We start from the raw sequence: 392 nt of genomic DNA, 5'->3' as shown, positions 1-392 counted from the left end.
TTTTCCAGGAACTGGAGGCACTAATATTGGTGGTTTTGACAAGTACTGTTTAATCTTTTCGAAGGCTTTCTGACAATTATCATTTCATTCAACCTTTTGGTCTTTGCGCAACAACTTGAAAATTGGCTCGCATGTAGCGGTGAGATGCGATATGAACCTAGCAATATAATTCAATCTGCCCAAAAAGCCACGAACTTCTTTTTCCGTGCGTGGAGCGGGCATTTCTTGTATTGCTCTTACTTTATCTGGGTCCACCTCTATCCCTTTTTGACTAACGATAAACCCAAGTAACTTGCCTGATCTTACACCAAATGTGCATTTAGCAGGGTTTAAACGGAGTCTGAACTTCCTTAGTCGCACAAACAACTTTTGAAGGTTAATAACATGTTCTT

This window comes from Cicer arietinum, chromosome 2, assembly GCF_000331145.2.
Source record: "Cicer arietinum cultivar CDC Frontier isolate Library 1 chromosome 2, Cicar.CDCFrontier_v2.0, whole genome shotgun sequence".
Classification (NCBI taxonomy): domain Eukaryota; kingdom Viridiplantae; phylum Streptophyta; class Magnoliopsida; order Fabales; family Fabaceae; genus Cicer; species Cicer arietinum.
The sequence above is the reverse complement of the archived record's forward strand: the minus strand, read 5'-3'. Positions refer to the sequence as shown.